General features: G+C 42.3%; 1 long non-coding RNA gene across 2 annotated transcripts; it reads right to left on the reverse strand.

Moving 5' to 3' along the window:
- Positions 1-580: 580 nt before the first annotated feature.
- On the reverse strand, positions 581-21,369 carry LOC125404526 (uncharacterized). Of its 2 annotated transcripts, none has more exons than XR_015738305.1 (3): positions 20,401-21,369; positions 12,545-12,623; positions 581-777 (listed from the first exon to the last, which is right to left on the reverse strand). It is a non-coding gene; the product is annotated as an uncharacterized LOC125404526 (long non-coding RNA). The 2 variants fall into 2 exon arrangements; XR_015003461.2 differs by lacking the exon at positions 12,545-12,623 and adding an exon at positions 20,227-20,352 and having other exon boundaries at positions 20,523-20,721.
- Between the last annotated feature and the right edge of the window lie 2,461 nt (positions 21,370-23,830).

A 23,830-nucleotide genomic window follows, 5' to 3' on the forward strand; every position in this document is an offset into this window, starting at 1 on the left:
TTCCCAGGTCCAAGGAGAGGTCCTCAGATTTTTCCCTGAGCAGCAGAGGAGAGGGTGCCTGAACTGGCCTTGTCCCATAGCCATACTGATGAATATTTTGCATATTACCATAAAACCTTCATCTGGCGATGGGTGGAGATACAGACAGAGACCCACATTGGAGCACTGGACTTAACTCCCTAGGTCCAAATGAGGAGCAGAAGAAGGGAGAACGTGAGCAAGGAAGTCAGGATCACGAGGGGTGCGTCCACCCACTGAGACAGTGGGACTGATCTAATGGGTGCTCACCAAGGCCAGCTGGACTGGGAGTGATGGAGCATGTGATCAAAATGGACACTCTGAATGTAGCTGGCAATGAAGACTGACTGAGAAGCCAAGGACAATGGCAATGGGTTTTGATTCTACTGCATGGACTGACTTTGTGGGAGCCTGGTTTGTTTGGATGCTCACCTTTATAAACCTGTATGGAGGGAGGAGGACCTTGGACTTCCCACGGGGCAGGGAACCCTGACTGCTCTTAAGAGTAGAGAGGGAGGGGGAGGTGGGGATGGGGAGGGAAAAGGGAGGCAGGGAAGAGGTGGAATTTTTTAATTAATTTATTTATTTATTAAAAAAGAAAACTGACATCAATAACAGTTCATCTCTAGAGATGCTGATGATCCATTTGCTGTCTAATGCTTGCTCCCAGTCAGTTACCAGAACAGTTTGGGGGGGTGGTCTCTTCATCATGTTGTAGCTCCTGGAACTGAGGCTCTCAGAGTCCATACCAACTGCCCACTGTTAAAAAACACGAAGTAGAATTAAATCCATGTGCAGTCCACCTGATTCCAAAGGCCCTCAACACCCAGTATGTGGACTCCCTCCCTTCCCAAGGCTGAGTGTTATTTAAGGAGCAATTACACTGGTCAAAGGGTTACAACAGACTCAGATTAGAACCAATCCCAGGATCACCCTAGAGACACGGAAATTCAAAGGACCTACAAACAGCACAAGTATTTGAGGGTCAAATCCAGGACGTGGTGAGTCACACCTTTAATCCCAGCACTCTGGAAGCAGAGACAGACAGATCTCTGAGTTCAAAGCTAGCCTGATCTATAGAGTGAGTTCCAGGACAGCCAGGGCTACATTGGGGAAGAAAAAAAAAACCTGCCTTGATAAACAAAAAGAAAAAAAATAAATATGAGGTCCAGAAAGATTTTACTTACCTTGCCTTCTGTGGTTTTACCTAGGTGGTAACAGGCTAAAATGAGTATCTAAGGAAGTAAAAGGATGAAGGCACTAAACAACATCATGAAATCTTTAAAATGGGGTGGGGGAGGAAGTGTCCAGCTTCATGGCACCTTAGTGTGATAGAGAGGGCTCAGTATGAGAATATCAGAAAAGACCATGGCACCAGTTCATCTTTCAAGGTTCAAGGCTAAAAGTTTTACTTTATGGTAGAGCTGAGATCAAACCTAAGAACCTACTGAGGCAGTGAACTCCACAGGAGCAAGATGGAGCCAGCAACCTAGGCCAGAGCAAATCTGAGGCAGTGAAATCCAGAAGAGCAGGATTGAGCCAGTGACCTGGGCCTGAGCAGGCCTGGGACAGTTAACTCCATGAGAGCAGAAGTGAATCCAGGTCAGGGTCATTTGCGGAAGCAGGACTGGGCCAGTGACCTAGGCAAGATCACCTAAGGTGGTGACTTCCATGGGAGCAGAGAGGGAATAAGCCAGCTACCTATACCAGAGCAGGCCTGAAAGTGCCAGAACCAGACCAGGGATATTTGCAGAGGCTGAACTGAGTCAGTGACCTGGGCCAGAGCAGATCTGAGACAGCAAACTTCACAGGAGCAGGTATGGGGAGCAATCACTGAGTGAGTGGGTCAGAGCCAGAAACCACTGTGGGTTCAGGCATGAATCTGGAACCTTCAAGAGAGTAGACCTGAGCCAGGACCCCTGTGGGTCTGGGCGTGAGTCTAGGACTCAGAGGAATTAGGCCTGAGCCAGGACCTCTGCAGGTCTGGGCACCAGTCTAAAACCTCTGAACAAGTAGGCAGGAACCAGAGATCTCTGCGGGTCTAGGCGTGAGTCTGGGACCTCTGAGGGAGTAGGCCTGAGCCAGGGCCTCAGTGGATCCAGGCCTCGGTCCGGGATATCTAAGGAAGTAGGCAGGAACCAGAAACCTCTATGGGTCCTGGCATGAGTATGGGACCTCTGAGGGAGTAGGCCTAAGCCAGGTTCTCTGTGGGTCTGGGCACACCCGAGTCTCAGATATCTGAGGGAGTAGATAAGAGTCAGAGACCTTTACAGGACCACCCCAAGCCAGGGACCTCTGCATGAGCAGATTCAGACCAGGGATTCTTACAGAAAAAGGTCTGAGCTGACAACCTAGGCTAGAGTAGGCCTGAGACAACAAACACCACGGGAGCAGAGCAAAGCCCAGGAGCACTGAGTGATCTCCAGTAACACAGAGTGATCAACGGGGTAACTAGAACTGTGGCACTGACTGTACCATGACAAACAACCATCTGAGCCTTGAATTCACTGGCCCCTAGAAGATTAATCAACAGAATCACAGACAACCCCAACCACACCAATGAGAGGAAAAGATGAGTACTCAAGGTAAGAACACACGCAACACCACAAAGAGCAGAATGACAACAGTAAAAACTAGAGACCCTACAGCAGCCAGACTTGAACTACCAAATATAGATGAAGTGGAAGAAAATGCGGTGAAAAATAACATCAGGAGAATGTTTGAAACTCTTAAAGAGGAAATAAGAAATTCCCTCAAAGAAATGGAGGAAAAGAGAAACAAAAAATGGAAGACATCAGCAAATCCTTTAGAGAAAACCAAGAAAAAGCAATCAAACATATGAAAGAAACTATTCAAGACTTAAAAACTGAAATAGAGACAATAAATAAAACAAAAACAAAGGAAATTATAGAAACAGAAATGAGAAAACGATTAGGAATCACAAACACAAGCATAAAGAGCAGAATGCAAGAGAGGGAAGAGAGAATCTCAAGCGCTGAAGATACAATAGAGGAAATAGACTCATCCATCAAAGAAAATATGAAATCTAACAAAAGCTTAAACCAAAATATCCAGGAAATATGGGGCACCATAAAAACACCAAACCTAAGAATAATATGTATAGAAGAAGGAGAAGTTCAACTCAAAATAACAGAAAATATATTTAACAAAATCATAGAAGAAAACTTCCCTAACCTAAAGAAAGATATGCATATAAAGATACAAGAAGCAAACAGAACAATAAACAGACTGAATCAAAAGAAAATTCCCCTCACCACATAATAATCAAAACACTAAATATACAGAATAAAGAAAGAATATTAAGACCTGCAAAGGAAAAAGACCAAGTAACATATAAAGGCAGACCTATAAGAATTACACCTGATTTCTCACTGGAGACAATGAAAGCCAGAAAGTGGTAGTCAAGCATTATGCCACACTTATTAGGAGGCCACGGATGCCAGCCCAGACTACTATACCCAGAAAAATTTTCATTCACCATAGAAGGACAAAACAAGATATTCCGTGACAAAACCAGATTTAACCAATACCAACCCACAAACGCAGCCCTATACAAAATACTAGAAGGAAAACTCCAACACAAAGATGGTGGCTACATAAACAAAAACATAGATGGTGGTCTCATAGCAGCAAATACCAAAGAAGGGAAAAACGCACAAATTAACATCGTCAACAATGAAAATTAAATTAACAGGAGATAACAATCACTGGTCATTAATATCACTTAATGGAAATGGACTCAACTCACCTATAAAAAGATACAGGCTAACAGATTGGATACAAAAACAGAATACATACCTTCTTCTACATATAAGAAACACACCTCAACCTCAAAGACAGACATCACCTCAGAGTAAAGAGGTGGGAAAAAATTTTCCAATCAAACAGACATAAGAAACAAGCAGATGTAGCTATCCTAATATCTAACAAAATAGACTTCAAGCTAAAAATCAATCAAAAGAGACAAAGAAGGACATTTCATATTAGTCACAAGAAAAATTCATCAAGAGGAAATCTCAATACTGAGTATCTGTGCCTCAAATACAAGGGCACCTTCATATGTAAAAGAAACGCTTCTAAAATCTAAATCATACATTAAACCCCACACACTAATAGTGAGAGACTTCAACACTCCACTCTCACCACTGAACATGTCAGTCAGACAAAAAATGAGCAGAGAAATAAGAGAACTAACAGTTGTTATGACTCAAATGGACTTAACAGACATCTATAGAATATTCCATCCAAACATGAAAGAATGTTCATGAGGTTCTTCTCAGCACCTCATGGAACCTTCTCAAAAACTGACCACATACTTGGTAACAAAAAAAAAAACCTCAACAGATATGAAAAAAATGGAATAACCCCATATATCTTATCAGATCACCATAGCTTAAAACTAGAATTCAACAGAAATACTAATTTCAGAAAGCCAAAAAACACATGGAAATTAAACAATGCTTACCTGAATCATGAATGGGTTGAGAAAGAAATAACAGGAGAAATTAAAGACTTCCTACAATTCTATGAAAATGACCACATAAAATACCCAAATTTAAGGAACACAATGAAAGCAGTGTTAAGAGGAAAGTTCACAGTACTAAATGCCTACATAAAGAATCTGGGAAAATCCCACACTAGTGAATTAACAGAACATTTGAAAACTTTAGAAGCTGACTTCTAGCAGAAGGCCATCGGAGGGATGAGTTTGCTTCGGGCCCGTGGCAGGGTCCCGGTGAGGAGGAGCTTGGGCTTTCCCCGACCACATAGACTCCCAGGTCACCCTGCAGTGCTGGCTCCCCCCTCCCGCCTGCCATCCCAGCTCCCATCCAGGTACAAATTCCTATATTTCTCCCTTCCCCCTGGGGCCATAAAATTTCCCCAGCTCAGCTGCTTTGCACGCTGGGCTTGCTCTGTAGGCGCATCCCAGAAAGAGGGAGTGCCTATGCTTCAATAGCCTGCCTGAGGAAAGGTGGGCATTCTGTCAGTGAAGCCCCTGTCCAAGAAGGGAACATGACCCAGTACCAGAAGTTCCAATAGAGAGCATTTGAAGTAAGAGATGGGCAGACGCCAAGGCAAGACCTCATCCAACAATCTGAAAAACAACATGAAAACACCAGATCCCAAGGAACCTACAATAGAAGGACTTGAACACCTTAACCCAGAAGAAGTGGGAAAAAGTGCCATTATGAAAGCAATAGAGTCCCTTAAACAGGATATGAATAACTCCCTTAAAGAATTGGATGAGAAATATAACAAAAAGTTTGAAGAAATGAGTATAGAAATGGATGAGAAATAAAACAAAAAGTTTGAAGAAATAAGTAAATCCGTGAATGATACCCTGAGAAACCAAGAAAAAACAATCAAACAGGTAAAGGAAACAGTTCAAGAATTGAAAACTGAAATGGAGGCAATGAAGAAAACACAAACCGAGAACCGGCTGGATATGGAAAACCTAGGTAAACAAACGGAGACTACAGAATCAAGCATAACCAAAAGAATACAAGAGATAGAAGAATGAATCTCAGATTCTGAAGACACCATAGAGAAAATAAATGCTCTGGTCAAAGAAAACGGCAAATCCAACAAAATCTCTTCACAAAACATTCAGGAAATCTGGGAAACAATAAAAAAACCAAATCTAAGAATAATAGGGATTGAAGAAGGAGAAGAACTGCAAATCAAAGGCCCAGAAAATATATTCAACAAAATTATAGAAGAAAACTTTCCCCACCTAAAGAACGATATTCCTATGAAGGTTCAAGAAGCATACAGAACACCGAATAGACTGGATCATAAAAAAAAAAAAACATCCCCTCGCCATATAATAATCAAAGCACAAAACATACAGATTAAAGAAAGAATATTAAGAGCTGCAAAGGAAAAAGGTCAAGTAACTTATGAAGGTAAACCTATCAGGCTTACACCGGACTTCTCTGTGGAAACCATGAAAGCCAGAAGAACTTGGATAGAGGTACTGCAGAAACTAAGAGACCATGGATGCAAACCCAGACTACTATTCCCAGCCAAGCTATCATTCACTATCAACGGAGAAAACAAAATATTCCAGGATAAAAATAAATTTAAACAATTCGTAGCCACAAATCCAGCCTTACAGAAAGTAATAGAAGGAAAATCGCAACCCAAAGAATCCAACATTGCCATCACTGCCTACAATAACCCAGACATTTAGCGACCCTTCACAACCACAACTCAAAGAAGAGAAACACACAAACTCTACTACACACACACACACAAAAATAATAACCGGAATCAACAACCACTGGTCATTAATATCACTTAATATTAATGGACTCAATTCACCTATAAAAAGGCACAAACTAAGAGATTGGATACGAAAACAGGATCCAACATTCTACTGTTTACAAGAAACACACCTCAACCACAAAGATAGACATCTACTCAGAGTAAAGGGTTGGGAAAAGGTTTTCCAAGCAAACGGACCTAAGAAACAAGCAGGCGTGGCCATTCTAATATCTAACAAAACTGACTTCAAACTAAAATCAATCAGAAGAGATGGAGATGGACATTTCATACTCATAGCAGGAACAATTAATCAGGAGAAAGTCTCAATCCTGAATAACTATGCCCCTAATGTAAAAGCACCCACTTATGTAAAAGAAAAACTTTTAGAACTCAAGGCAGTCATCAAACCACACACACTAATAGTAGGAGACCTCAACACACCTCTCTCACCAATGGACAGGTCAATCAAACAGAAACTCAACAGAGAAATAAGAGAATTACTAGAGGTAATGAATCAAATGGACTTAACAAATATCTATAGAACATTCCACCCAAAAAGGAAAGAATATACCTTCTTCTCTGCAGGTCATGGAACCTTCTCAAAAATTGACCACATACTCGGTAACAAAGCAAACTTCCATAGATACAAAAAAAATATTAGTAACCACCTGTGTCTTGTCGGACCACCACGGAATAAAGTTAGAATTCAATAACAATTCTAATACCAGAAAGCCTACAAACGTGTGGAAGTTGAATAGTCAACTACTGAATCATCCCTGGGTCAAGGAAGAAATAAAGAAAGAAGTTAAAGTCTTCCTTGAATTTAATGAAAATAAAGACACAACATACTCAAATATGGGACACAATGAAAGCAGTGCAAAGAGGAAAGTTCATAGCAATAAGTGCCCAATTAAAGAAAACGGAGAAAGCACATATTGGAGACTTAACAGCACACCTGAAAGCTCTGGAAAAAAAAGAAGCAGACTCTCCCAGGAGGAGTAGAAGACTGGAAATAATCAAACTGAGGCCTGAAATCAACAAAATAGAAACACAGAAAACAATCCAAAATATCAACGAAACAAAAAGTTGGTTCTTGGAGAAAATCAACAAGATTGACAAACCCCTAGCCAAACTAATCAAACAGCAGAGAGAGAACACTCAAATTAATAAGATCAGAAATGAAAAGGGGGACATAACCACAGACACAGAGGAAATTCAGAGAATCATTAGATCTTACAACGAAAGTTTATATGCCACAAAGTTGAAAAATGTACGAGAAATGGATTGGTTTTTAGATAAATACCATTTACCAAAGTTAACTCAAGACCAGGTGAACAATCTAAATAGACCTGTTAGTCGCGAAGAATTAGAAGCGGTTATCAAAAACCTCCCGACCAAAAAAAGCCCAGGGCCAGATAGTTTCAATGCAGAATTCTACCAGAACTTTCAAGAAGAGCTGATACCTATACTCCTTAAGGTATTTCACAAAATAGAAACAGAAGAGTCATTGCCAAACTCCTTTTATGAAACTACAGTTACCCTGATACCAAAACCACATAAAGACACAACCAAGAAAGAGAATTACAGGCCAATCTCACTCATGAACATCGACGCGAAAATTCTCAACAAAATCCTGGCAAACCAATTCCAAGAACACATTAGAAAAATTATCCATTATGATCAAGTAGGCTTCATTCCAGAGATGCAGGGCTGGTTCAACATAAGCAAATCCATCAATGTAACCCATCATATAAATAAACTGAAAGAAAAAACCATATGATCATTTCATTGGATGCTGGAAAAGCATTTGACAAAATTCAACACGCCTTTATGTAAAGTTGTTGGAGAGATTGGGGATACAAGGATCATACCTAAATATAATAAAAGCTATTTACAGCAAGCCGACAGCTAACATCAAACTGAACGGAGAGGAACTCAAAGCCATTCCATTGAAATCAGGAACAAGACAAGGCTGTCCACTCTCCCCATACCTCTTCAATATAGTGCTAGAAGTTCTAGCAGTAGCACTACGACAACATAAGGGGATCAAGGGGATTCAAATTGGAAAGGAAGAAGTTAAACTCTCATTATTTGCAGACGATATGAAAGTATACATGAGCGACCCCAAAAACTCTACCAAAAAACTCCTACAGCTGATAAACACCTTTAGTAATGTGGCAGGATACAAGATCAACTCCAAAAAATCGGTTGCTCTCCTATACTCAAAGGATAAAGAAGCAGGGAGGGAAATCAGAGAAACTTCACCTTTCACGATAGCCACAAATAGCATAAAATATCTTGGGATAACTCTGACCAAGGAAGTGAAAGACCTATTTGACAAGAACTTTAAGTCTTTGAAGAAAGAAATTGAGGAGGATACCAGAAAATGGAAAGATCTCCCTTGCTCTTGGATTGGGAAGATCAACATAGTGAAAATGGCAATCCTACCAAGAGCAATCTATAGATTCAATGCAATCCCCATCAAAATCCCATCAAACTTCTTCACAGACATTGAGAGAATAATAATTAATTTTATATGGAAAAACAAAAAACCCAGGATAGCCAAAACAATCTTATATAATAACAGAACATCTGGAGGTATAACCATCCCTGACTTCAAACTCTATTACACAGCTACAGTATTGAAAACAGCTTGGTACTGGCATAAGAACAGAGAAGTCGACCTATGGAATCAAATAGAAGACCCGGATATTAACCCACAAACCTATGAACACTTGATTTTCGACAAGGGGGCTAAAGGTATGCAATGGAAGAAGGAAAGCATCTTTAACAAATGGTGCTGGCATAACTGGATGTCAACCTGTAGAATAATGAAAGTAGATCCATATCTATCACCATGCACAAAAATCAAGTCCAAATGGATTAAAGACATCAACATTAATCTGACCACTTTGAACCTGATAGAAGAGAAAGTGGGAAGTAGTCTACAAGACATGGGCACAGGAGACCACTTCCTAGGTAGAACCCCAGTAGCACAGACAATAAGAGAATCAATGAATAAATGGGACCTCCTGAAACTGAGAAGCTTCTGTAAAGCAAAGGACACTGTCAGTAAGACAAAAAGGCTACCTTCTGACTGGGAGAAGATCTTCACCAACCCCTCATCAGATAAAGGCCTGATCTCCAAAATATACAAAGAACTCAAGAAAATAGACACTAAAACTCTAATTAACCCAATTAAAAAATGGGGTGCTGATCTGAACAGAGAATTCTCAACAGAAGAACTCCGAATGGCCCAAAGACACTTAAGGTCATGCTCAACATCCTTAGCGATCAGGAAAATGCAAATCAAAACAACTATGAGATACCATTTTACACCGATCAGATTAGCTAAAGTCAAAAACACCAATGATAGCCTATGCTGGAGAGGATGTGGAGAGAGGGGAACTCTCATCATTGTTGGTGGGAATGCAAACTTGTGCAACCACTGTGGAAATCAGTGTGGCGGTTTCTCAGGAAACTGGGAGTCAGCCTCCCTCAAGATCCAGCAATTCCACTCTTGGGACTATACCCAAGAGATGCCCTATAATACCACAAAAGCATTTGTTCAACTATATTCATAGCAGCACTATTTGTAATAGCCAGAATCTGGAAACAACCTAGGTGCCCCTCAATAGAAGAATGGTTAAAGAAGGTGTGGAACATATATACACTAGAGTTTTACTCAGCGGTAAAAAACAATGACATCTTGAACTTTGCATGCAAATGGATGGACATAGAAAATGCTTTACTGAGTGAGGTAAGCCAGACCCAAAAAGAGGAATATGGTATGTATTCACTCATAAGTGGATTCTAGCCATAATTAAAGGTCTTTGAACCTATTATTCGAGATCCTAGAGAAGCTAAATAAGAAGATGAACCTGAAGAAAATCATGTACTTATCCTCCTGGAGATTGGAAATAGACAAGAGTCCCAGGTAACCTCGGGTGCATGGGGGGGGGGGGGTGGGAGGGTTTTTGGAAGGGGAGAGGGTTAGAGAGAAGGGAGTAGGGGAGGAATGGGGGAAAATCGGGGGACATAGATGAGGGGAGGGAGGAAGGATGGATATGGGATCAGGGAAGAATATATCTCAACTTAGGGAGTCATTTTAGGGTTTACAAGAGACTTGATTATAAATGGGATCCCAGGTCCAAGGAGAGACCCCCAGATTGTTCTCTGGAGAGAGGAGAGGGTGCCTGAATCGGCCTTGGCCTATAACCATACTGATGAAGATTTTGCTTATCACCATAGATCCTTCATCCGACGATGGATGGCGATACAGATGGAGACCCACATTGGAGCACCGGACTGAGCCCCCCATGGTCCAAATGAGGAGCAGAAGGAGGAAGAATATGAAAAAAAGAAACTCAGGATCGCGAGGGGTGCGATCACCCACTGATACAGGGGGACTGAGCTAATGAGAGTTCACCAAGGCCAGTTGTACTGGGACTGAACGAGCACGTGATCCAACCAGATTTTCTGAATGTGGCCGGATTCTCTGAATGTGGCTGGCCAGGAGCCTTTCTGAAAAGCCACTGACAATGACACTGGGACTTGTTTCCTCTGCATATACTGGATTTTTGGGATCCAGTCTGTTTGGATACTCACCTTCCTGGACCTGGAGGGAGCGGGGAGGAACTTGAACTTCCCACAGAGCTGGAAGCCCTGACTGCTCTTAGGGATGGAGAGGGAGAAGGAGGGGGAAGGGGGGAGTGGGAGGGTGTTGGGAGGAGGGGCGGAAATGGAAACTTTCATAATTTAATAAACTTTGAAAAAAAAGAAAACTTTAGAACAAAAAGAAGCAAACTCACCCAAGAGAACTAGATGATAGGAAATAATCAAATTGAGAGCTTAAATCAACAAAACAGAAAAAAAATAATACAAAGCATCAATGAGACAGAGTTGATTCTTCGAGAAAATCAACAAAATGGACAAACCTTTATCCAAACTAAACAAAAGGCAGGAAGAGATTATCCAAATTAAAAAATCAGATATTAAAAGAAGGACATAACAACAGATGGTGAGGAAATACAGAAAATCATCAGGTCATATTTCAAAAACCTGTACTCAAAAAAAAAACTGGAAAACATAAAGGAAATGGGCAAATTTCTAGAAAAATATAACTTACCAAAATTAAATCAAGACCAGATAAGCAAATTAAACAGACCTATAACTGGTGAAAAAATAGACAGTTATCAAAAGTCTCCCAACCAAAATAGACCAGGACCAGATAATTTCAGCTCAGTTTTGTACAAGATTTTCAAAGGAGAACTATTACCAATACTCCTCAAATTGTTCCACACAATAGAAACATAAGGAACATTACCAAACTCTTTTTAGGAAGCTACAATTACCCTGATATTCAAACCACATAAAGGCATTATAAGAAAGAGAATTACAGACCAATCTCACTCATGAACATTGATGCAAAAATACTCAATAAAATACTGGCAAATCAAATCCGAGAACACATCAGAACCATCATCCACCATGATCAAGTTGGCTTCATCCAAGGAATGGTTCAACATGTGAAAATCTGTCAACATAATCCACCATATAAACAAACTGAAAAATAAAAACCACATGATCATCTCAATAGATGCTGAAAAAGCTTTTAACAAAATACAATATCCTTCATGATAAAGGTCTTGGAGAGAGCAGGGATATAAGGAACATAATAAACATAATAAAGGCAATATAAAGCAAGCCAACAGCCAATATCAAACTAAATGGAGAGAAACTCACAGTGATCCTACTGAAATCAGGAACAAGACAAGGTTGTACACTCTCTCCATATCTATTCAATATAGTTCTTAATGTCTTAGCTAGAGCAATAAGACACCAAAAGGAGATCAAAAAGATATAAATCAGAAAAGAAGATGTCAAACTCTCACTATTTGCTGATGATATGATAGTTTACATAAGTGACCCCAAAAATTCTACCAAGGAACTTCTACAACTCATAAACACTGTCAGTAATGTAGCAGAATACAAGATTACCTCAAAAAAATCAGTAGCCCTCAGATGATAAATGAGTTGAGAAAGAAATCACAGAAACATCACCCTTCACAATAGCTGCAAATAGTATAAAATATCTCGGAGTAGCTCTAACCAAACAAGTGGAAGAAATGTATGACAAGAACTTTGAAGAAAGAAATTGAAGAAGACACCAGAAAATGTAAAGATCTCTCATGCTCTTGGGTAGGTAGAATTAGCATAGTAAAAATGGCAAACTTACCATTGAACTACAGATTCAATGCAATGCCCATCAAAATCCAAGCAAAATTCTTCACAGACCTTAAAAGAACGGTACTCAACTTCATATGGGAAAGCAAAAAAAAAAAGAAAAAAGAAAAAAGAAAACAAAGAATTAACATGATAGCCAAAACAATCCTGTACAATAAAAGAACTTCTGGAGGCATCACAATCCCTGTCTTCAAACTTTACTACAGAGCGACAGTAATTAAAACAGCCTGGTATTGGCATTAAAACAGACAGGAGGTCCAATGGAACCAAATCAAAGACCCAGATATTAATCCACACACTTTCAAAATACCTGATTTTTTACAAAGAAGGAAAAAATATCAAATAGAAAAAAAGAAAGCATATTCAACAGATGATGCTAGCATAACTGGATATCAACATGTAGAAGAATGAAAATGGATCCATATCTATCATCATGCACAAAACTCAGTCCAAATCAAAGACCTCAACCTAAAGCCACCCACACTGAACCTCATAGAAGAGAAAGTGGGAAGTACACTTGAATGCATTGGCACAGGAGACCACATCCTAAATATAACTCCAGCAGCACAGACACTGAGAAAAACAATTAATAAATGGGACCTCCTGAAACTGAAAAAGCTTCTGTAAAGCAAAGGACACAGTCAACAGGACAAAGCGACAGCCTACAGAATGGGTAAAGATCTTCACCAACCCCACATCAGACAGAGGTCTGATCTCCAAAATATACAAAGAACTCAAGAAATTGATCATCAAAAGAACAAATAATCCAATAAAAGAAATGGGGTACAGACCTAAACAGAGAACTCTCAACAGAGGAATCTAAAACAGTTGAAAGACACTTAGGAAAATGCTCACCATCCTTAGCCATCAGAGAAATGCAAATCAAAACAACTCTGAGATTCCAACTTACACCTGTAAGAATGGCCAAGATCAAAAACACTGATGACAATTTATGATGGAGAAGATGTAGGATAAAGGGAACACTCCTGCATTGTTGGTGGGAGTGCAAAACTGGTACAACCCCTTTGAATATTAGTATGGCAATTTCTCAGAAAATTAAGAAACAACCTTCCTCAAGACCCAGCAATACCACTTTTGGCTCTATACCCAAAGGATGATCAATCATACCAGAAGGACATGTGCTCAACTATGTTCATAGCAGCATTGTTTGTCATAGCCAGAACCTGGAAACGATCTAAATGCCCCTTGACTGAAAAATGGATAAGGAAAATGTGATACATTTATACAATGGAGTACTACACAGAAAATAATAATAATAATAATAACAACAACATCTTGAGATTTGCAGGCAAATGGATGGATCTAGAAAACTTCATATTGAGCAAGGTAACCCAGACCCAGAGAGACAAATATCATATGTTCTCATTCATAAGTGGCTTTTAGACACAAAGCAAGGAAAACAAGCCTACAATTCACAATCCCAGAAAACCTAAACAACAATGAAGACCCTAAGAGAGACATACATGGATCAAAACTACATAGGAAGTAGAAAAAGACAAGATGTCCTGAGTAAATTGGGAGCATGGGGACCTTGGCAGAGGGTTGAAGTGGAGAGAATATGCAGGGAGGGGAGCAGAGAAAACTGTAGAGCTCAATAAAAATCTATAAATTTTTTTAAAAAGAACCAATACATGTTAGGAAAGTACTCTAATCACTGATGATACTCCCAGCAATAGTTAAACTTTTTTAGAAAATTATATTTATTTAGTTCAGCTTATGTTCATGAGAGTTTTGCCATCAGACCCTTGAAACGGGCTGTGGATGGTCGTGGGTCACCAGGTGGTGCTGAGACTCTAACCCGGGTCTCTACAAGAGTAGCAAGTGCCCTGAATCACTGAGTCATCTCTCCCGTCCCTAGGAAAACTATTATTTTAAAGATTGGTATGCCTAACTTTAAGCACATGGAAACAAAGCACAAATCCAACTCCTTTTCTGTTTATCCAATCTTCCTTCTGCCACAGAAACTGTCAAATCCTCTACTTCCTACTCCCAGACCTACAGGTAGTGAGATCAGAACAGTTAACACCCAGTTTCTGAGTTTTCAGAATGTTCAGGAAGGTCTGGGTATTTCAACTCGACCTTCCTGGTGCTTCCCACAGTACACATCCAAGAAGAAACAAGGTAGACTACAATTTGGATTAAGGAAATTTTGAACATCAACCTCTACCACCTGCAAGTTATCAGGAAGTTGCACAAAAATACAGAAATAGCTCCTGAATCATTTCCTCTCCACCTCAACTGCCACTGACCCACACCCTGACTATCCCGCAAACACCTAGACACCCCTTAAACCCTTAAGTGACAGTGAGCTAGAAGACATTAGGATACTATGTGGGTTCACGTATATGTGAGCTCCCCGGAAAATATTAGCCAACTCAAAAAAGTATAACTGCCAATTTCAATGTACATGAGTGTTGGGAACCTGGTATCTTTACCAGACTCAAATGGAAGGAAAAATATGAATCAGAGGTGGTGGTGGCAGTGAGAAGAACCTCCTGGTGCTTCTTTTGGGAAACCACAGGCCAAGAAATTTAAAAACCTATCACAAACCACTCTGGAAACCAAGTGCTTCATCCAAAGGACAGCAAGGCAGGTCGTGTGTATACCAAACATCAGGAGTCTGTACATTGGTGGGGAACTTTCAGTGGTGCCTCCCTTCTCAGGGTCAGTGGCCCCATCCACCTCAGGAGAGACCTCAGCACACCAGAAAGGTCATTTTCAGTTCACAGAGACAGAGCTGTTCAAAGAGTCACAAACATTAACAGAGCTCAATCTTCTCATCAGAGAGAGGCAGCACCTGGGACAGAAACAACTTTCAGACAGCGCACGCCTTGCCCCTGCCTACTTACAGCTAAGCACAGCATGTGAACTGGAGAACTAAGATGAACACAAACATTCGCTCCAGTAGATCCCCAGATCCAACCATTTACAGAGGAGGGACTGGTGTGGTGGCAAAGGAAATTGGTAGCTCATCTGACACGGAAGCAGGCATCCCTTTCCTTCTGGATCACCTAAAGCAAGAGTGGTAAACACCACAGTAAATAAACTGCATAAGCTAGTGTCCTCATAGGAGGGAGAACATGAGCAAGGAAGTCAGGACCACAATGGGTACATCCACCCACTGAGACGGTGGAACTGATCTAATGGGAGCTCACCAAGGCCAGCTGGACTGGGAGTGATGGAGCATGTGATCAAACTGGACTCTCTGAATGTGGCTGGCAATGAAGGCTGACTGAGAAGCCAAGGACAATGGCACTGGGTTTTGATTCTACTGCATGGACTGACTTTGTGGGAGCCTGGTTTGTTTGGATGCTCACTTTTACAGACCTGGATGGAGGGGGGAGGACCTTGGACTTCCCACAGGGCAGGACACCCTGACTGCTCTTAAGACTAGAGAGGGAGGGAGAGATGGGGAGGGGGAGGGGGAAGGGAGAGGAAAAAGGGAGGCGGGGAGGAGGTGAAAATTTTTAATAAATAAATAAGTTAGATGATAGATAGATAGATAGATAGATAGATAGATAGATAGATAGATAGATAGATAGATAGATAGATAGAGTCCTCATCCAAGGGGGGAACAGAACTCCTTTGTCCTCCAAACTGCTACTGGACAAGGCAGCAGGGAAAAGATGCCTCATTCCTCCTGCTCTTCTGCACTGCCTGACCAGGGACCACGGGGAGACAGCCTGTGGTTACCCCAGCAGCCTCTCTGCTTTACATGTCTGGCTGCAATGTCACTGTTCCCTGTCTACTACCTTCTGCAGTGCCTATGCTGAGAAGCAGCTAAGCTTCACATGCAACTCCACACCAGTGCAGAGGAGCCCAGCGAAACCCACTGAAAGGCGTGTCCCTGGAACCCAGCACTGAACACCAAGCCCTGTACGAGATGGTTTCTCTCCCTCCCCCACATTTGTTCCTATCCAGGTGATAAGGACAAGCAGAGAAGTGAGACTGCCCACAAAGCACAGAGAGCAGGAAAGAGTGGAAGAGGGAAGGGTGAAATGGAACTAAGAATGAGAGATGACATCTGGAAGGGTCTGCAGGGTCCCCCCACTAAGTCCCTGAACCCCTTCAAGAGCCCAGTCATTTAAAGCACTGACCCTCTTGGTGACTTCACAGAGGAATGAGACCCAAGAAGCCCAGATCCCACTGCTTTCTCCAGCCCAGTCAGCCAGCTCAGTGGGTCTCAAACATCAGTGTTTGAGGAGCCCTGCCTTCAGCTGGTGCAAGGCAACACCCACAGATCTCAATTTTTACAAACGTGAGCCCCATTCTTGGAGAAGTCTTTCCTATAATCAATAGGAGGCTCGCTCTCTCTCTCTCTCTCTCTCTCTCTCTCTCTCTCTCTCTCTCTCTCTCTCTGACACACACACACAAACACACACACACATTTACACACTTGTTGAACCCCTATTGCATCCCACCTGTCCTATTTTAAAAGGAAGCACTTAAATGTAGAACTGCCAAACCATGTACAACTATTGAGAGACAGCCTGACTTCAGGCTCTGACCAGAGCACACCAACTGTGAGGCCTCGGCGAATGATTGTCTTAGTCCCCTCCTCTGCACAGTGAGGCTCATCAAATTAGTCACCTCCTTTGTACACTGAGGCTCATCAAATGTGCATTTGCCACTGAGAGGACCACATGAGAACATGGAGTGTAGCACAGTGTCCAGTAGGCATGTGCTATGCACACATCTGTTGACTGTTTGATGCAGTAATGTGAACTATGAAGCTCATTCCACAGGAGGGCAAATGAACTGAGTGATGAGGGCAAGGAACCTTTGCAGAGCTCAGCATCATCCTTCTAAGGGACTTCCCTTTGTCCTCCTAGTCACACCCCACCTAGATCTGACTCATGGACACTGTGTTCTCAACAGGACCTTCACATTTACACTGGACTTTTTATGATTTATAAAGAACATTAAAAATTTTATAGTGTGTATTTTTTTTTATCTTCTCCTCTTCCTTGTAATTTTTTTTTCTAGAACATCTGGTTTGTTTGGTTTTTTCTTCAACCCTCCTCTCATTCTCTCCCTGGTAGTTTATTTGTGATATCGGGCTAAGAATATCTAGTAATATTCTGAAAACAAATCACTCTAAATCACTAAAGAAAAGGTTGGGAGAGGCACACAGTCGCAAGTCTTATGACTGGGGACAAGCCTGCAATTCCCATAAAACCAGAGACCCTCTGCGCTCACCCTCTTCTCCCTCAGCCTCACAGAGCATGGGTCTCTCCTGGCTGCCTGGCAGCTCTGTGGCTAGAGAGCCCATGGGTTCCCCATCCAATATAAGCCAAACTCGGTTCACATCTCATTCCCAGCCATCTGAACCCTTGTCCTTATCTGAGCGACCCATGAGCGCAAAGCAGACAGCTCAGAGCCACCATTAGCCCTTTCCCTGTGACCATCTCTTCTTTCCTTCTTAGTCACTAAGACCTGCCAATTCCCAAAAGGCCCTCACCGTCCCCTCTGCTTCATGGCTTCTGGTCCTCCTGGCTGGGAGCTATCTCTCAGGTGGACTGTCTGTAGAACACAGCTACCATAATGTCCTGAGAAACAGATAAAGAGTTCACTTCCCACTTAAAGCCCCTGATGATTCCCCACTCATAAGAGTCCAAACTCCTCCAAAGCATCAGAACTGGGAGTTTGGATTTCCACAATTTGGCAGGACCCACCTAAGAGGTCCAGAATAAGACCTGCCCAAAAGTATCATTCCATCCTCTTACAAGGCAGCCCATTGGCAGCACATGACTGAGGGTTGGGCCTCGGGCTCAGGAGGTTACACACATCTCACTGAGGAAGAGTAAACTTCACTGACAGTCACGCAGTCATGCTCTGAGTCCAGAGTTCATCTTCAGTCTCATCTTAAAGAAGTCACAGCTAAGGCCTGGAGAGGCAAATCTACTCAATTCAAGGTCAGAACTCAGTTGACCAGGTTCTGACCCCCAGCTCTTGTTTCATCTGCCAACAGCCTGAATGACTCTCCTCTGCACAAAGGTCAGGGTCCCCACAGCTTTCCCTTTGACTGGACACTTCACCCCACCCCCACACCTGCAGAGGAAGCTGGCCCAGAGGATCAGAACAGGAAACAGTGAGCTTTGGCACTGCTTCAGGATCAGACACAAGGGCTTTTGACTACTGAAAAAAAATAGCCCATTGTCTCCGTGGGTGGGACCAAACCAAAAACCAGTTTCTTTGTGCCCAGAGCCATGAAATGTAAGAGCAGAAGTAGGAGGAGGGGAGAAAAGGCTGGGTCCTTTAAGAATAGAGCAATCACAACAGGCTCTACTCACCTGCCCCACCCTTACCCACTACCCTGGTTTTGCTGGATTTGGGTTTATTTTCCCTCATTTAGTGCCCCACATGGCTTTGTGAGTCTCTCAGGATCTCGGAGGACTGGGAAAGGTGTGGCTTCCTGGAGGACAGAGGAGTCAATGGAGCATCAAGGAATGGACGGCTCCATCAGCAGGCTTTTAGAGAGAGCTGTTTTATCACTGCCCCACTTGCCAGGGAAAGACAACAACAAGCCCTGAGCTGCAAACCTCAGCAAACTGGGAGGAGCCTGTCTGGAGACTGGGTGCCTGCCCACCTCAGCAATGCAGGAGACAGTCTGGGGGAAGCACAAAAGGCTGAGCCCAAACAAGGATTTCAGAACTTCCTCCCATGCCAGCAAGTCAAAAGAAATTGGACATTGATTCCAGGTTGCTATAGCATGTCAGTTCACCCGATAAAAAGCTACAGATCATTTTCTTTAAAGACATTCATGTGATGAACCATTCAGACTGGCAAGATCTACTTAAGGAAGGACAAAGACCTCCCCTCCTCCACCTGCCACAGTCTTCTTCTGGCTCTTTGAACTCATTCCTATCACCAAATGATGACTTTCAGAGACCCAGGAGATGTTCCTGAGGTGCACTGAACACGTCTCTCCTTACATGATGGAAACCAAATATAAAATCAGAAGAGGAAACAACTATTCCCATATGCTAACCTCTGGAACACGAAGACTACAGGTATTCATTCCCCAGTTCTTACAGTTTCAAGTGAGTCTCTAGGGCAAAATCAAGGCTTCAAGAAGAATTTTAAGAAAACTTTGTAGGTTGAGGGGCAAATCTGACTCTGCCTGCTACAGCTCCTGGAGCTTTCTGCGTACTTTGGCCCATAGCTCCTTCAATATTCAGAGTCAGGGACAGGCGGCAGACAATTCCTTATGCTTTCTCGTCTGTCCCTGACTTACTTTCAGAGACCCTCTTAACTTCATTTGAACCACTGATATATCCAGGGAGATTTCGATCCCAAGACACGGACTTCATTGCATTTGAAATGTCCTACTCACCAGACAGACAGTGTTCCCAGGTTCCAATGGCTTGTGTATATTAGGTAGCCATTATCGTACCTAACACAAATATTCCGTCTTTCATTTTTTTGTTGTTTTTTGTTTTGTTGTTGTTGTTGTTGTTGTTGTTGTTGTTTGAAGACAGGGTTCTATTGTGTAGCCCTGGCTGTCCTGGAACTCACTCTGTAGATCAGGCTGGCGAAGAACTCACAGAGATCTGCCTGCCTCTGCCTCCAGAGTGCTGGGCTTAAAGGCCTGCACCACCACTGCCGACCCCATAGTACCCTTTCTATTCTTTACCAGGGGCATAAACTCACCTGCTTTCCTCCTCTACTTTTCTCACTTGACTGAATGGTAGAGAAAGAGAACAGACTTGGAGGCAATGCTCTGTAGCTCTGGCCGGACGATCTTCCATCTCAGCTATAGCACAAGGGTCATTCTTACTGCATCAGAAGGTGATAGGAAGAAAGTAAATAAAACCACACACTTGCCTGGGTTGTGATCATCCCCCATAAGCATCCTTGTAGTCCTCTCCTCTAGCTATCCAGTTCTCTCTTCCCTGGCCTTTTCTCCATTGCCTTAAGCGACATCCTTGGTCTACCCTGCCATGTACCACAGTCCTGAGTGCTCCCTTCTGTTGTGACTCTGCTCCAGTGTTTTCTCCAGGGAGTCTACTGTCATCTCAGGTTGCCCAGTGTGTTTATATGAGGGAATCCAGCTTTAAGAAGTCCTTTTTATGTTCAAATAAAACACATGCTCCCTCTGCTTACATACACCAGCCCCAAACCTGTTCTGGTGCACACATCCATTTCCTTATTGGAGCCTTCTTCAGTCCTTCTCTTTACACCTTATAAATGAGGACATTACAAAAATAAAGATAATGACTCTGGCCCCAATAATGAATTCTCTTTGCCAGATGAATGGTCTTTGCAGGGCATTCCCTGAAACCTGTGTCTAGGCCTGACAAGCCTATATGATTTCAGGGTACACACCAAGACCTCCAGGAGATTACAACTGTTTCCACACCCCTCACAACCTCCTTTTAGCAAAAGTATTTTTCTAGAACTGCCTAGTGAGATCTGGAACATCCACCTCCCTGAACCATTTTAACCCCAGCTGGCCTGCCAAGGTCCAGCTGCAAGCAACCATTCCAGCCTAGACACCCAGGCTGGCAGCTTTGCTGTTCCCATAATCACAACAGCTCACAGCCAGCCCCACTGTGTGCATTTACCACTTAAGGCTCTGAACAGAACTGCAGATGTCACAACCACTAACAGCCAGCCCCATCGTGTGCAGTTACTGCCTAAGACTTTGCACGAAACTGCAGGTTTCTCAAGAGGATCTGTTTTCATACCATTTTTACAGCCTGAAAATGTCAAAATAGGGGAGTTAAGCAATGTTCCCAATGTGGTCAAATTCTGTAATTTAACTTCATCTTCACTCAATCTGGGCAGAGGGAATCTTAAAATTTTCTGTAGTCTCCTAAAGAAAATCCATATTCCAGAATGATTTTTGGCGCCACCCCCCCCATTTTCAGATTTGACAAACACCTGCCTTCTAACACCACCTGCACAATTTCAGGCCCTTCTTTAACCTGTGTTCGTGAATGGTTAGTCTTTTTTAGAAAAATGTAGGACCCTAGAAAAATACCTAGAAAAATGTAGGTTCCCTGCTCTTATAAGAAGTCATTTTTACTGAATTGTTATTTGCACAGACATTCTCAGACCATAAAACATATGCACCAAGAAAAAAATGCAATAAGGAAGCAGAAAGAGGGAGAGTTCCTGGAACAATCACAAAGAAGAGACTCCAAAGACAATGTTTGTGGCCTTGAATAATGGCAACCCTGCCTGTCCCTTTCCATGCCTCTTGGCACCTGGCTTCCTTCTCAGTTGTCCCTATGGCCTCACTTTCATAGACCCAAGGAGTGGAGGAGGCAGAAAGGAATTCGTGAGAGAATTGACTCACTTATGTACACATCCCCTGCGCCAGAATGGGATTAGTAAAAAGGTTGCCATTCAGGATGCCTAGTTTAAGAACAATTAAGCAGCTGTACTTCCTAGAAACTATGACGTTGTCTGAGACCAGAGGTGGGTCCTCACCCTTAGGAACTTACTCCTCTCCCTTCTCAATGGGTTGGGTTACATTCCCCTTCCAGTAGATCACTTGTTTATTGAGTTATATTCAAAGAAAGAGAAAAATGTCAGTTGGATTCCTTAAAGTCCCAAGCATTCCATTCCATTCAAAAGGGTCTGTCATTTTAGTGATGAGCAAGGCACGAAACAAAGATTAAAGGCCATGCAGGATTTTGACAGCAAGCAACTTTTACCAAGCAACCATGAGTAACAACCTACAAATTGCCTCTAGGGACCCCTGAACTATAATAATGAAAATGAAGGAGCCTAGCAATAGGACCTTTCTGTTTGTGCCGCATCTAAAGGTCACCACGGCTCTCATCATCACAACCTTGGCCCTTATCTCCGAATCTGTAGGTTTCCAGTATTCAGATACATATACACATATCATGAGCTCGCTCCTTTCTTTCTTTCTTCCTTCCTTCCTTCCTTCCTTTGAAACAGAGTCACATTATGTAGCCCTGGCTAGCCTGGAATTCTCTATATAGAGCTTGCTGGCTTTGAACTCCCAGAGAAGAATTCAGGAGACTGAACAGGAAGACAGGGGCCCTTCAGGACATAAAATGTGGGCCAGGACTGACTGCAATTCGAGGAGCAGAGGGCCAGGCTAGAAGGCCTGTGAATGGTACCCTCAGAAACCTGAACTCAATCTATAGTATACAGGGATAGCTGGAAATTTGGATAAACAGCATTTCAGAAAACAAAAGGTTGCCTGTTTTTAAGTATTATTAAGAAAGCTTGAGTTTAAAGAAGGATTTCTTACCTTTGACAATGCATTAGAATGATCTGGAAAATTTTGCTTTGTTTTATTTTTCAAGAAAGAGTTTTTCTGTTTAACAGCCCTAGCTATCCTGGAACTAGCTCTTGTAGACAAGGCTGGCCTCGAACTCACAGAGATCTGTCTACCTCTGCCTCTTGAGTGCTGGGGTTAAAAGTGTGTGCCACCACCACTTTTTTTTTAAATCTAGGGTCTCTAGTCCAGACTGGCCTGGAACCTGCTATTAAGTTCCAATAATCAAAGATGACTTTGATCCTGCTGACCTCACCTTCAGTGGTGGGATTACAGGCATGTGCCACTGAACCCAGTTCAAGTGGAGCTGTGAGTTTGGGGATCAAATCCAGAGCTGCACATATGCTAGACACCACACCCTCTTGCTTACTATTACTATGCTCACCAATGCTTATGGATTTGGATGTTTTGCATACATGTGTGTCTGTGCACCTGAAATTCTTTTGTTCATGGCTAATGCTTATTTCTTCTTGATATAAAAAGGGGGAGTTTGGAAACCATCCTAAGCCACAGCCTTACAAGTTCATCTCTGGCTGTGGTCTCAGCTAGCTGATGAGCTTTTTGTGCCCCGTGGAAATTTATTTTTATAATTTTTTATTTTTTTCCTGGAATAATGTTTGCTTCTGGTGTAATAGACTTTGGTGGTATATCCCCAATCTTTGTGTGACCCTCCCCCCGTGGACCTAACATTTTTGTTGCCGAACCCGAGACCTCATGCAAGCCTGGTTCTGGGGGTACACCCAAGTCTCTGGCAGACTTTACTGTACTGTTTTTACCAATTGATAAGTTTCTGAGCTTTATCTGGTATCTACTGTCTAGACAATCTGGAGATCTGGTGACACACTTCTAATCTCTGAGTCAGAGGGAAACAGGGGAAGTTTCAATTCCTCCTCTGGTCAAAGGGTTATGACCCTTTGGGACTAGTACAGGGTCACATGATTCAATGCACAGCATCTCCCCATCTGTGTCTGCTAACTTTATGTCTCCTTGTTCTTT

This window comes from Myodes glareolus, chromosome 1, assembly GCF_982192425.1.
Source record: "Myodes glareolus chromosome 1, mMyoGla1.1, whole genome shotgun sequence".
Lineage (NCBI taxonomy): Eukaryota > Metazoa > Chordata > Mammalia > Rodentia > Cricetidae > Myodes > Myodes glareolus.